Below are 13,851 nucleotides of genomic sequence, written 5' to 3'. Positions count from 1 at the left end.
CTAACAGTTTTCCCCTGCCCCAGGTAATCAGAGGACAGACCTTCGTCTCTTTCTATTATTGAAGTGTCAATAATTACTGCTTCAGTGACCTTGCCAGGTTTAATCAACAGTTCAAATAATTTCAACAGTTTTATAAATCCATCATTTTGTATTGTATAGAATAAGATCAATCAATTATTAAATAAGATATTGATTCATTGCATGTTTACAAAAATTTAAGTTTCTGAGGTAAATGATCAAATTAACTTTTTTCTCCAATTTTCCCATTGATATCATAATAAAATTAAGGGGGGATACAATTCCTATGGGGGGGGGGATACTTTTCCTATGGCCATTTATTGTATCCGGATACTTATCCTATGGCCAAATATTGTAACCGGATACTTATCCTATGGCCAGTTTTGGTATCCGGGTACTTATCCCATGGGGGATACAAATCTCACATGACACCGGAACCAAGTCCTACAGTTATCAAGCATTATGCCAGCATACATGTTAATTGTTTGATTTGAAATGATCATATATCAGATATCCTGCATCACGTGACAAAGTAAGCCAAACATGTATCACATAACGCTGTTGTTATCAAATATGAATCAGGATTTTTCTGAAAAACAATACTGATACTTTGATATCACGAAGTTTTTGTTTAGTTGTTTTGTTTTGCTGAATAAGACATACTACAATGCATATATTATTTAATTTCTTTCGATATTGTATTACATTTACAAGCAGGCCTTATCCTTCTGAATAGAATGGTGTATAACATAAAATGATCGTTGTGTATAAACATTCGTGGTTTTCGTGGTTGGTTCAATAAATTCAACTAATTTGAATGTTAATATAGATATCCAAGAAAGTCTGTACCACGAAACAATCTAAATGGCTTCAAACCACGAATGAAAGTATCCACGAACATTTCTTGCTATACAGTACACACCGTATATCATTTAGCAGAGTATGAACTGCACTATATTTTATTGGTGGTCTAAAGTATTTAGGCAGCTATGATAAATTATACTTCAATGTATTATGAAACTTTCTGGACAAAGTTGAAACTAAGCAATTGAGGGGAAATCTTCGAACCTCTTAATTTATGTGTGTGTTATTTTGTATAGCTGCTGCTAAATGGTGAAGATAGGAAACTTCTTGTTGCTCCTCTTTAATATTCAAAGGACAGGTATCCGCCTAGCTGAGATCAACTAAATAGTCAGCCGGGTGCATTAAAGTTGCGTGCCTTAAATAATGCTATGACATTGTCCATGGGTACAGGATTGTACGTGAGCGTAACCCCTAGAGTATCAAGGATGGTTCCGACTGTAGAACACCAAACGTTAGTATATTTCAGTCCTACTTTACATTGCATGCCCAACGAAGGGTCACAAGGAAATAAAGGTATAGTGTTCAATTAGAATCAGATTAGAGCTACCTTTAGGTGAATTATATAGAGCAATATTACATGCAATAAGGATATATTTAAATCTTTTAAAGATATCTTATAGTGCAGGAAAACGTTTACTTTATTTGACTTTCTGCGTTTACAAATAAAATCTTAAAAACATTGCTTCATTTTTGGTATTTCTAATTATTATTTTGTAATGTTGGAAATATGCTTAAATTTTATATAAATAGTTTTTAGAATGAAATAAAAATATTTCCAATTGAATTGAAATAATATTAAAATGTAAAAAAAAATTCTAAAATAATAGGAATTATTGAAAAATATATCTCATATGTATCAATTCAAAGAGATGTCAGATGGTTGAGACAAGTTCATATACATCACACTCAATAAGATAACGAACAAAAGGTCAGGATACCTCGGTAAGATTTAATTTCCACTGTCAAACATTTCACAGTTGATGAAAAAGAGGAAATTAGACGTTGGCATTCAATGCAATTAATCCTTATGGCCATCTTGCAGATATTTGAAAACACATTTACACGACAGCACTGTGTGTATTGCATACTTATTATCTAGCCTACTTTGAAGTTACTTGAAACATCCGTTTCCCCATATTTTTTGTTGATTCTGCTGTATGTTTTTTTCCGAGGTTTTACTGATTTTATCATAATAAACAATTAACAAATCTTTGTCCATTAAATGCATTCAATGGGACACCACGCATTGTCTAGATAAAACTAAAGGTGGGTAGAATATTCATTATTTTGTAGATTTTGTTCTTTTATAAATCCTGGTGAAATGTATTTCAACAGTTTTAATTTTTGGGGTGACCTGTAAGTATCATGAAACACCGTCCAGAGCACGCCGTTCTTGCTGACACTATTCACGGGGTCTCTGCAATCGTCCTTTGATTTTTCGTTGGTTAGCGTACGAAGAAAATGACCGTGTCCGTCAAGTAGAATGACGACATTGTGTGGACATTGTGTGTACCACACTGCCGCTACATTCAGGTTTCCCTCTCTGTCATAGGAGACACAGCTCGCAAGTATGATATCATTATCACTATGATTCAAAGTAAACAATCTCAGTTTGATCAGGTCTTTGTTCATTATTACAATGAAACTAGCAGCTGCTTTTCCCGAATCAAGGACAAGCACAGAAATGTTCTTCGTCACGGGACATTCTGATATTCTGTTAAGAACGTATTTGAATTTTCTTGATACAATCCTTTCCCCTTCAGTGGTATATACACCGACTTCATCTAACATTCCAATAGCAACGTTTTCATTATCTAAAACACATAGACATTTTTGAAGAGTGTCTACTCGGAATCTTAAATACATCTTACCGGAAGAATTGATTTCGTATATACAGTGTCGTTGGCCAGACCCCGCCCACAAATGTCCTGTGGTTGACGAAACAGACAGACAATTCACCCACTGCCCGAATTCCACCTCCTCCATCACAGTACCTCTGCTGTCGAACCGTGTCACAAAGGTGCTTCTTCTGCAGCATACCCAGACTGTATTGTCAGGGGCTGGTGCTATGTCGTATATGTCAAACTTGCTCTCCGGTGCTTCAAACTCACCGACGACTTCTTGAATCAGAATACCTGTTTGTTTTAGACGACCTTCACCGGTTCGAGCTAATTCCATTAATGATGCAAATCCTATTGGTGCCTTGCATTTAAGGTCCACTGTATTTTGAGGAACATAAAACGCAGAAATGAACAGAGCTGTGTTGTGTATGTATACGGTGGGGTAGCACTGAATAAGATTATTTGCTAAATAAACTGATAAGAACGACAAATGTATAAAAGGAAAAACGATTTTGTTTTATTGCACGAGGGACTATCAGTTCTGAAAGTCATACAGATCTTAACACGCACAGCTTTCAAATATTAGACGTGATGTAGAGTAGGTCTCGTCACCCGCCTAATGGGCTATTTGTTCAGAATGCAGTACAGGTAAGTCACATCCGATGTGTCAATACAGAGAAATTCAACATTGGCATATAAATCCTCCACTTTGCATACAAAACCTAAAATAATTTGTTTTATAGATGTTGGATTTGCATCAGCCTTTCCGAACAATCAACGTCCACATTTTTGAGATACGCACACTCTACATCTTGATAGCAATATTTGTTTTCCATGATTTAGCGGATAGTGAATAGAACTTTATAGCGTTAAATCTGAAGCACTGATAAGAGATTTGAAACAAAAATTGATTTTTAACACTAAAAGAGGGAAGATCAATTCCTACCACCGTACACTAGACATTTACACACATCCACACATTCCTACCACCGAACACTAGACTTTAACACACATCCACACATTCCTACCACCGTACACTAGACATTAACACACATCCACACATACCTACCACCGTACACTAGACATTGACACACATCCACACATTCCTACCACCGTACACTAGACATTAACATACATACACACATTCCTACCACCGTACACTAGACATTAACACACATCCACACACTCCTACCACCGTACACTAGACATTAACACACATCCACACATTCCCATTACCGTATACTAGACATTAACACACCTCCATATATTCCTACCACCGTACACTAGACATTAACACACATCCACACATTCCTACCACCGTACACTAGACATTAACACACATCCACGCATTCCTACCACCGTACACAAGACATTAACACACATCCACACATTCCTACCACCGTACACTAGACATTAACACACATCCACACATTAGAATTAGAATTGGCTGCGATGGACAGTAGGACTACGTATTGTGGTACAGGTGGTGGTACAGGTGGTACACCTTATTCAGAATGATGTACAGTTCTACTTCATACCACAATATTTACATTCTGTATGCTTAGACCCATTGACAAAAATTACATTCATAAATGCATAACACAGGTGTTCATAGAATCTCAGCACTGCGTTGCACCCTTGTATAAGCAGGAACAAACCCTGTTTATTTGTTTTATTCGTTGTTATATCGATCCACTGAAAGGATTCGTCAATGTAAATATAAGGAATGATATTTTAGCGATTCATTCAATATGTCCATAAACCCATTGTTGTTATGACCTCATAAATGTTGAAAAAATAAAAATCATTCCTTAAATATAGAGAAATGAGAAATAGAAAAATAGCATATAATTCCACAAATTCCGTTTAGAAAAATCCTAAAATACATTGTGTTAGTAATTGACATCGGCACATAACACATACTTACAATCCACGTATATTCTAGATAAAATTTGGTTTCACATTGAAAAACAACATTTCCGTGCAAGCTAACCCTGTTTGTTTCAAAATTTCACATGTGTATTCCTGTTTTGCTAGGGAAAACCTAATAGAATCTATCACTTCTATGTGAAAACGAGGAAAAATATTTGATTTGCGACGCTTAGCAAGTGTGAAACTTCAATAAGCTTATCCCTAGTGTTAAGATATCTTTACTTTCAAAATACAGACGTGATTGGAGGTTGTTTTCTCCCAGACCTTCCTTTTACAAAAAAAACATGTCATGGTGAATGAAGGGCGCATGGAATGTATGACAAAATTGATTACGCTGCCATGGATACACTGCATAAAGTGATGATGTGATAGTGACGTTTTCACATAAAAAGCGCACACTTTTCCCGGTGTGAGATTCTTGTCCCAAACTAGGGTTGAGACGGTGGTACTCCAGTGAGATTATTAGCAATTTTAAGACGTCACGTAAACGATAAAATGGCGACATGGCAACCCTGAATTTATCCTACATTTAACCTTACATTCTGTTTATGATACACAATGGATGAACAGCGTAAGATAAAAAGAATCACTAACCCCCTCGTGGAGATATTGGCAAAGCCTTGTGTTTGGAAACTTAAGAATATTCCCCCTCGGGTTAAGAATCTCTTTTCTCACCCCCCCCAAGGTGTGAGATATTTTATTATTCTCTCATTCCAATGTGTATATGACAGAACTGAATGTTATTATACCCCATTTCACAAGCTTGACGTCACAATGTGACAACATGACGTGACAATGAATATTCCGATGCTACGATGCGAAAACTGCAACGATGGTACGTGGTAGGTGTGGCTTAATCTGGTTATTGGAATAGGAGAAAACACCTCTTTCATGTCCAGAGGGGTAGGATAAGGCAATTCCGTCCACGAGTTTTTAAATTGGTACAATAAACTCAGTCACGACATTCACATTCGGCAATGAACATGTTTGACTCACAAGCGTCTTTATGGCTTTTATGATGAGCAGGGAACTAGGATCGACCTTTAACCTTGAACGACAAATGAGCTGGACTTTGACCCAAATTGAAAGAGAAACTGAAGAACAAGAATTGGAATCCATTTCGGGAATAGATCTACCTGACAGTACACATACGTACAGAAATATATTGCAGACAGTCATGTAAGCCCGCTGCACAGACCATCCGAAGGCCCGGTACACAGATATGTTGATGCAGGTTCAATACACCTTCAATCTAAACACGTGTTATGTTAACGATAAAATACAAAATCTACATTTTTCGAACGGTTAGAATTAAACAAAAGTTTCACCGGTGTTGAAAAAAACGCCATGTAGTAATGATTTGCTATAAGACCAATCAGCGAATGCTATAAAATACGTGGAGGACCATACTCGGCTTCCGTATAGTCACATACCTGCGTTGTGTAGTTTTAGATCATAAACGGAGTACCCGGTAGTTGATCACCGATAAAGCCACTAAGCACAGACAATCACTGCATGGGTATACACGTAGGGTATTACATGCTATTTTTGACTGTAATTAAAACGGCCTTCTATTTTTAAGGTTATTCAATGTTTTCTTTTATAACACAGAAATAGTCTGAATGGTTTCAATCAAACGGGAAAGGTAGTTTGATGGTAGTGATTACACAATTTATAAACCTGGTAATAATATGTTCATTGTAAGCAGACTGAAAACACACATCAACAAATCTAAAACACAGGGACATGATCATTTGTTACAGCTTTATTTGAAATGCATGTTTTAGGGGTTAAGATCATTTGTCGGTAAAATGTCAACTCCAATGATAATATATACGAGGAGGGAGGAAAGCTCTCGATGTCGAGAAATCCACATCATCTAACGTTCTTGCTTCAAAAGCCACATTTCTACAAATGTAGCTGATGCACAAAAAGGTCTTCGTACCGTTGGAAAGATGGATAATTGATCTTTATATACATACAAAAAGTATTCTCTTTCCACGGAAATGATTGTTGTTTCCTCAGGTATCACACGCTATTTCGATTTTTTCAAGGTTCCGCAGTCATGGAGCCAATTTTTCCATATTTATGAGGTTAAAGTCATGCTCTAGAAAACACCCTTCAATCCTGTTGGCTGGTATTTTTGTGAATCTATATAAAGAATTCCCGATTTTTTTTAAAAGGCCACCGAAAAGTGGGGTGTTCGTTCGAGCATGGCGGTAACCTCATGAATAGGGACAAAGTGACTTTCTGACTGCGAATACTTTAAAGGATCGAAAAAACGTGTCTGAGGAAACAGCAATCATATACGCGAACGGAGATTACCTTTTGTGTGCATATATAATTATAGGAGGTTTCTAAAAGAAAAAGTATTCAGCGGTACTAAGCTTATTTTGTACATTAACTAAAAATGTGGTAGTTAATGCAACCAAGTAAGGTTGGGTCGATAGTCGACCTCGAGAGCTTTCCCCCCTTTTCGGACACACATCATTGTGCTGGTATGTTTTACCAAAAATTGATCTAAACCCCTGAAACATATATAAGTATTCTTGACACCTACGTTTAAGTTCTAATATAGCTGTAACATGTCAGGTCCATTTGGTCTAGAACAGATCAAACAGAGACAAACAAAACGATAGGGAGATTTTGATTTATTGGTGAGCAACATATGGATTGGCCAAAACAATTAAGCATTGTCAATCATCTAAGCGTTACCGCTAGATTTGCTATCAGGAACTATGATAAGATCAATCACATATGAATACTGTTTTCTTGCATGTCTATATCATAATATGCAGATGGAACTAACGGATTAATTTGTCATATTAATTTAAAAATCACAGCACATTTGGCGTTAGATTTCACAATTTCTTGCCAAAAAGTTCAGGAGTATCGGAAATGTTTGCAGGAAAACTACAATCGACCGTTGTCTGTGATGGTTTTGTTGGCGACACGTTCTACTATGTCGGTATTATAATGACGTCGTATCATGTACTTCCTGTGTTGCTTTGTTTCTCCTTTATATGACTCCATACCAGTTATACTGAGTTTCAGGAAATCAGTATAAATCTGTCTCTGTAATTTTCTCTTCAACGTTTAAAAGAGTTTGTCTCCTTCATAACTTGTCTATTTCATAACTTCAAACAGACCCGCATTGACTTGATCTGCGGGGCCAAGGAGTGATAGCCACGTGTCGCTCATCAAAGGTATGATCTCCGTGGACTCTCGATATACATTTATCATAGGCTAATAAGGAACACATCTCACACATGAAGATCTCTTTGTTTTCGTAAAGAATTGACAATCGACAACGATGAGTATTGGAGTGGTGGTTCCAGGTAGTATATCAGCAGCAATTTCACTAGTTAAAAACTTAAAATAAAAGCACGCTTCTAAAATATACACACGTATAAGAAATGGATGACTGCTCATATGCTTTCCTGATGTCATTGATACCCAGCCATATATACAAAATATACCTGTATCTACGATGCGATATGATATGATTGGTGGTCGGGAGTTCGATTGCCCGATCGGACGTGAAACGGTATTTGTGAACACCTGTGTTACAACGTTGGTTTTGTACAGGTACTCTGGTCTCCTCCCATCTGAAGACCCCCTGTACGATAACATCTTGGCTAACCATAGTGATTAATATGACGCGCTAGGAAGCTGTTCAGAATGTTTAAAAATGCATATTTAAAAAGATCATCTGAAACTGGTTCATTTCCACAAGAGAGAAAACAACAAGAAAACAGTTTTCAAAATAAAAATCAACGAAAATTTAAAAACAAATAAACAAAAGAAAAAAGGCCCCTTAAAGCGGTCCGATATTGCAGTATGCATACTTTCTGTTTTAACTAAAGCTTGGTAACTTGTATGTTTTAAAAAGACTGACAAAATCATTCGCATAATGTGACTTCATAAACAATGTATTATCATCCCTACATATCTGTTTTGGTCATGTATACGGGAACACAATGATTCCCTGTTCTTCCTGATGTATTTACAAAGATACAATACGAACAATAACACTTCAAAACGTCCTTTATCGCCAACTGATCTGAACAGATAGGTGGGGGACTAGAAGGATTAATACATGTTATATAACAATCAACAAACAAAAACCTTCCGGAAAGGTGACAACTAGAAACATGTTGCACGCCAATATACGCAGTTCCGTACTGGTCGTTACGAGGAGAGCAGGTGCTTGCTATATTATCACTCAATAAAAAAGAGCTCACCTGCACTGCTGTAACAACTTGTGGCATTACGTGATCAAACATTGAACAATACGGGCCTACCCACTGCTATAACAAAATGTGAATCTTATCACGTGATCAACCATTGTACAACCAAGGGCGTACGAACTGCTATAACAAAATGTGAATCTTATCACGTGATCAACCATTGAATAACAAGGGCCCACCAACTGCTATAACAAAATGTAAATCTTATCACGTGATCAACCATTGAACAACAAGGGCCAACCCACTGCTATAACAAAATGTGAATCTTATCACGTGATCAACCATTGTACAACAAGGGCCTACCAACTGCTATAACAAAATGTGAATCTTATCACGTGATCATCCATTGCAAAGATAGGTAACAGCCATCGTCCTGTCTAGTAAAATTCCTATTCCATTAGTGTTTATACACAGCATGTTGCGTATAAATATTTTCTCTGATTAGCTTCGCCGTCATGACGCAGGGAAAAAAAAGATTAAAAAATGTTTCAACTGGAACGAAAACTCCCTGGTATACTGCAGTAACACAAAACATTTTATCATGTGTTTCTTTTGAAGTAACGTTACAGGATGGGTAGTGGTCAATATAAAGTACATGTATGTTTGACGGACGTACCAATCAAATACCATAAAAAACACATGGCACAAAGTATATGAAGTACCCTAAAAGCTTTGCTATAATACCATGTTAAACATCGGGTCTGTACTCCAGGAGTTGAATGTGTTGTGGGGAATTGACATCATCATGAAACACAGTCCAAAGTACGTCGTTCTTGTTAATGCTAATAACAGGATGTTGACATCCGTCCATTGAGCTACTCTTCACTATCGCACATAGATTTATTCTACTTTCCTCCAGAATCCCATCACGACGAAGTACGACGTTGTGTCGGCATTCGTCGGTCTGACTCATGGCTGCTATGAGGATGTTTCCATTTCCATCATAGAATATATTGGTTGCTATTATGTTGACAGTACTGGAGACCAAACTGAAGACTGTAAGTTCGTCCAGGTCTTCATTCAGTATCATCACAGAAGACGTATGTCTGGTCGTAACGACGACTACGCCAATGTTTTTGGTAACAGGACATTCTGATATTCGGATCGGTTTCCCATCGATGTTTGCCGTGGTTAGTATTTCCCCATCAGTGGCGTATCTCGTGATGCAGTCCTCCATACCAACCGCGATACTGTCATCGTTCATAACACAAAGGCATTTCTGCAAGGTGTCTACACAGAACTTTAGAGACGGAATTCCAGGAGAAGTCATTTCATATATGGAGTGTTGTACCTTACCGGAGCCTGCCCACAGATGTCCTGTGGTAGGTGATACAGACACACAGTTCACCACATCGTCGAATAACACCTGCTCCATCACAGTTCCGCTGCTGTTGAACCGAGTGACTACGGTGCTGTTTTTACAGCAAACCCACGCTGAATCGTCAGACGAGAGTGCTATATCATATATAATGAAATTTGTATCTGGAGCCTCGAACTCACTAATCACGTGACACTCGTCTGAATAGGGTGATTCGGTATCATTCATGATATAATCAATCTCTTGACCACTAGCTGAATCTTGGGAACCACTATCTTTCGTGGGGTAGTCAAACAAGTGACTCACATTTGAATCATGGGACCCCGTCGCTTGTTTTCTGTTGTTAAATGTATGCCTCAAAGCTGGTACAGTGGTTCCAGTATATCTGTTTGTGTAGTCAAACGCGTAGCTCACAGCTGAACCAGACGTTCCGGGAGACCTCTTTGTGGCATCGATTTCTCGACTTTGCATCAGATCCTCTGATCCAGTATCTTTCACTGTGGTGTCAATTTGTTCAATCTCCAGTGAATCCTGTGAACTCTGATCATCTTGTTTTATAGTAAGATTGATTTCAAGTGACTCTCTGCTGTTTTTTGTCATGTCATGTATGCCATCCGTATCTGATACTGTTGTACATGAAACTAATTTCAAACTAATAGCTTGCTCTAGAAAGTCGGAAGCATCTTTAGCTGTTGTCAGTGATGGTCTTGCTAGCGATGTACAACAAGTGTAGGGCACTATATCAGTATCATACACAAGTACGTTTGATCCGGACTGAAGCACTTCCTTGCATGCTTCGATGTTCTGTTCGATTTCGGAAAACGTTGTTTGTTTTTTCCTCACATACGTTTCCATGGCAGCAACACTGCCTTCTCTGAATTGTTTACATATACGTTGTTGGTGTCGTGTGAACAAATCAACCTGCCTTTTGAGGATTTCGCCATTGAGTTTGATGTTACTGTCTAACTCATCAAAATTCCTCAGAACATTTTCCATCTCGTCGTTTGCAGAACGAATTTCACATTCTAGTTGAGAAAGTTCATTTTCTATGTCTAGACGCAGATGTTGTCTCATTACTTCCTTCTTACGAGCAACAGTGTCGTCCAAATCATCGATGATATGGCCCCTGTGGTCCGTCGATACACATTTAACACAGACCAACAGTGAACACGTCTGGCACACAAGAACAACCTGATTTCCATGGTGAACAGGGCAAGACGATTGACCTTTGACCCGAATGGGTAACTGTGACGAAGTATCTAAATCCATAAATTTATACTTCTGCAGTGTCATTGAACGAACACTTTATGTGTCCACCTAAGACAAGTACTAGGGTACATCTGTACGTGTCTATACGATACTGATATACCTATGGCCGACATGAGTAACGAGGCCCATAGTTGCAATTCTAAATCAACATTAGACGGAAGTTATAGATATACAAATTTGTACACAAAATTTACAGACGACGCAACACATAACGACATCAACCTTTATATTCAGTACATTTTTGTGTAATGTTCGTGTATATTCCTCTAAACATTCAATAAATTCTAATATTTTTGTTGCTGTTATGCTGTAATGTGGCAGCGTAGGGCCTTCGTATTCTATGCTTTATTTAAATGTGTTTATATAGAACCTTTAATGTTTGCCGACCGCAGTCAGGTTGAAAGGTAGTTAGTCGGACAAAAAATGTCCTTTCACGGACTTATTTAGAATACGACGTCTACACATGTGCTTGCATGGTTACTTTACATTAATATGTATATATACAAATTAGCATACGATGTGAAATACATTTTACAATACGTTTTAAACATTTATAGTTGTAACAATGACCAGGTTATAAAACCGTTAAGCTGTCAATGCTTACAGGCGGTCTGTGTATTGTGCAACACCTTACTTCGTGTACAATTACTACCAATGGAAAGACAAACCGGTTATATTATGTTGTACATAGTGTTTTATGCTCCATTAGCTGTAGGTGAAATTCTGGAATAACATATGTTATTTCCTTATACAGTCTAACCTTTGTTATTCAGTCCTCTGAGCGATAATTTCTTAGAAAATACAACTTTACTTTTGCACACGGACATAATTAAAACATTATAAGATTTTGTTATGGTCAGAAACAGATGGGTTGTATGTATTGTGACAAGATAAGATAAGTCAGGGGCGGCTCCAGGTGAGGGCGTAATGGGCGTACGCCCCCACTTTTAAAAAAACAAACAAAAACAAACTATCGTAATCTGCTAATATTGTATTGAATATGGAAATTTATTATATTCATTAATTAAACACATAAACACCCTGACACTTTAACTATACAATATACATGCTCCAAGTCAGGAACCGTTACATTGGTGCATTTCACAATTATTTTGTGTTTTTTAGCAAAAAAAAAAGGTCCAAAAAAGATTGGATTCTACTCCCCCTCCTTCAAATATCCTAGAAACGCCCCTGTAAGTGATGTGTGTTTGGCCAGAACAAAAGCAGTGGTGTATGTATTGCGGCTTGAACATGATAGATGGCGTGTTTTCTGGGTTTAATTAGGAATTATTGGCATGTACTGCAGTGTATGTAGATAGGTGGTATGTGACAGGTAATGTTGGTATGTACTGTGGTTTATATAGATAGGTGGTATGTGACAGGTAATGTTGGTATGTACTGTGGTTTATATAGATAGGTGGTATGTGACAGGTAATGTTGGTATGTACTGTGGTTTATATAGATAGGTGGTATGTGACAGGTAATGTTGGTATGTACTGTGGTTTATATAGATAGGTGGTATGTGACAGGTAATGTTGGTATGTACTGTGGTTTATATAGATAGGTGGTATGTGACAGGTAATGTTGGTATGTACTGTGGTTTATATAGATAGGTGGTATGTGACAGGTAATGTTGGTATGTACTGTGGTTTATATAGATAGGTGGTATGTGACAGGTAATGTTGGTATGTACTGTGGTTTATATAGATAGGTGGTATGTGACAGGTAATGTTGGTATGTACTGTGGTTTATATAGATAGGTGGTATGTGACAGGTAATGTTGGTATGTACTGTGGTTTATATAGATAGGTGGTATGTGACAGGTAATGTTGGTATGTACTGTGGTTTATATAGATAGGTGGTATGTGACAGGTAATGTTGGTATGTACTGTGGTTTATATAGATAGGTGGTATGTGACAGGTAATGTTGGTATGTACTGTGGTTTATATAGATAGGTGGTATGTGACAGGTAATGTTGGTATGTACTGTGGTTTATATAGATAGGTGGTATGTGACAGGTAATGTTGGTATGTACTGTGGTTTATATAGATAGGTGGTATGTGACAGGTAATGTTGGTATGTACTGTGGTTTATATAGATAGGTGGTATGTGACAGGTAATGTTGGTATGTACTGTGGTTTATATAGATAGGTGGTATGTGACAGGTAATGTTGGTATGTACTGTGGTTTATATAGATAGGTGGTATGTGACAGGTAATGTTGGTATGTACTGTGGTTTATATAGATAGGTGGTATGTGACAGGTAATGTTGGTATGTACTGTGGTTTATATAGATAGGTGGTATGTGACAGGTAATGTTGGTATGTACTGTGGTTTATATAGATAGGTGGTATGTGA

Source organism: Mizuhopecten yessoensis, unplaced genomic scaffold (genome assembly GCF_002113885.1).
Source record: "Mizuhopecten yessoensis strain PY_sf001 unplaced genomic scaffold, ASM211388v2 scaffold10225, whole genome shotgun sequence".
In the NCBI taxonomy this organism is placed as follows: domain Eukaryota; kingdom Metazoa; phylum Mollusca; class Bivalvia; order Pectinida; family Pectinidae; genus Mizuhopecten; species Mizuhopecten yessoensis.
Note: the sequence above shows the minus strand (reverse complement) of the source record.